Consider the following 2,515-nt stretch of genomic DNA (forward strand, 5'->3'; position numbering starts at 1 on the left):
CTGCCATGTAGCTAGCTCTCTGTGCATGGATATGTTGGACTGACCTGCCATGTATGTATCTCTCTATATATGAACATGTTGGACTTGTCTGCCATGTACCTAGCTCTCAGTATATGGACATGTTGAATTCATCAGCCATGTAGCTAGTTCTTTTTGTATGAACATGTTGGACTCATCTGCCTTGTAGTTAGCCCTATAAATATACATATTTGGACACATCTGCCATGTAGCTAACTCTCAGTATATGGACGCATTGGACTCATTTGCCATGTAGGTTGAACTCTGTATATGGAAAAGATACACTACTCTGCCAGGTAGCTAGCACTCTATATATGGCTATTTTGTACTCGTCTGCCATGTAGCTAGCTCTCTTTGCAAGGATATGTTGGACTGATCTGCCATGTAGGTAGCTCTCTGTATATGAACATATTAGACTTGTCCGCAAGGTAGCTCGATCTCTGTGTATGGATATGTTGGACTCATCAGCCATGTAGCCAGCTCTCTCTGCATGAACATGTTGGACTCATCTGCCATGTTGCTAAATCTCAGTATATGAACATGTTGGACTCATCTGCCATGTAGCTAGTACAATGTATATGGACATGTAGGACTTCTCTGCCATGTAGCTAGCTCTCAGTATATGGATACATTGGACTCATCTGCCATGGAGCTAGATCTATGTATATGGAAATGTGGGACTACTCTGCAGTGTTTCTATGTCTGTGTATATGGACATGTTGGACTTGACTGCCTTGTAGCTAGCTCTCTGTGCATGGATATGTTGGACTGATCTACCAGGCAGGTAGCTCTCTGTATATGTGCATGTTGTACTTGTGTGTCATGTAGATAAATCTATGTATATGGATATGTTGAACTCATCAGCCATGTAGGCAGCTCTCTCTGCATGAGCATGTTGGACTCATCTGCCTTGTAGCTCGTCCTCTATATATACACATGTTGGGCTCCTCTGCCGTGTAGCCAAATCTCAGTATAAGGACATGTTGGACTCATTTGCCATGTAGCTAGCTCTCAGTATTAGGACACATAGGATTCATCTGCCATGGAGATAGAACTCTGTATATAGAGAGGTGGCACTACTCTGCCATGTTGCTAGCTCTGTGTATATGAACATATTGGATTCTTCTTCCTTGTATCTAGCTCTCTGTGCATGGATATGTAGGACTGATTTGCCATATAGATAGCTCACTGTATTTGAATATGTTGAACTTGTCTGCCATGTCACTAGATCTCTCTATATGGATATGTTGGACTCATCAGCCATGTAGCCAGCTCTCTCTGCATGAATATTTTGCACTCATCTGCCTTGTAGCTAGTCCTCTATAAAAGTACATGTTGGACTCATCTGCCATGTAGCTAACTCTCAGTATATGGACATGTTTGACTCATCTGCCATGTAGCTTGCGCTCTGTATATCGACATGTTGGACTACCCTGCCATATAGCTAACTAACAGTATATGGACACGTTTGACTCATCTGCCATGTAGCTAGAACTCTGTATATGGAAAGGTTGCACTACTCTGCCATGCAGCTAGCTCTCTGTATACGAACATATTGGACTTGTCTGCCATGCAGCTAGCTCTTTTTATATGGACATGTTGGACTCATCTTCCTTGTAGCTAATCCTCTATATATACACATGTTTGACTCCTCTGGCATGTAGCTAACTCTCAGTACATGGACATGTTTGACTCACCTGTCATGTAGCTAGTATTCTGTATATGTACTTGTTGGACTACAGTGCCATCTAGCTAGCTCTCAGTATATGGACATAAGGGATTTATCAGCCATGAAACCAGCTCTCTCTGTGTGAACATGTTGGACTCATCTGACTTGTGTCTACTCCTCTAATATATACACATGCTGGACTCATTTGACATGTAGCTAACTTTCAGTATATGAATATACTAGACTCATCTGCAATGTAGATAGAACTCTGTATTTGAAAATGTTGGACTAATCTGCCATGTAGCTAGGTCTCTCTATATGGAAATTTTGAACTCGTCTGCCATGTAGATTGCTCTCTGTGTGTGGATATGTTGGACAGATCTGCCATGTAGATCACTCTCTGCATATAAACATATGGAATTGTCTGCCCTATAGCTAGCTCTCTGTATATGGACATGTTGGACTCATCAGCCTTGAAGCCATCTCTCTCTGTATGAACATGTTGAACTCATCTGCCTTGTAGCTAGTATTCTCTATAAACACATGTTGTATTCATCTTCCATGTAGCTAACTCTCAGTATATGGACATGTTGGACTCCTCTGCCATGTGGCTAGATCTCAGTATATGGACACGTTGTATTCATCTGCCATGCAGCTCGATGTCTGTATATGGAAATATTGCATTACACTGCCATGTAGCTCGTTCTCTTTATATGGACATTTTGGACTCGTCTGCCATGTAGCTAGCTCTCTGTGCATGGTTATGTTGGACTGATCTTCCATGTAGATAGCTCTCTGAATATTATCATATTGAACTTGTCTGCAATG

Source organism: Chrysochloris asiatica, unplaced genomic scaffold (genome assembly GCF_000296735.1).
Source record: "Chrysochloris asiatica unplaced genomic scaffold, ChrAsi1.0 scaffold00486, whole genome shotgun sequence".
In the NCBI taxonomy this organism is placed as follows: Eukaryota; Metazoa; Chordata; class Mammalia; order Afrosoricida; family Chrysochloridae; genus Chrysochloris; species Chrysochloris asiatica.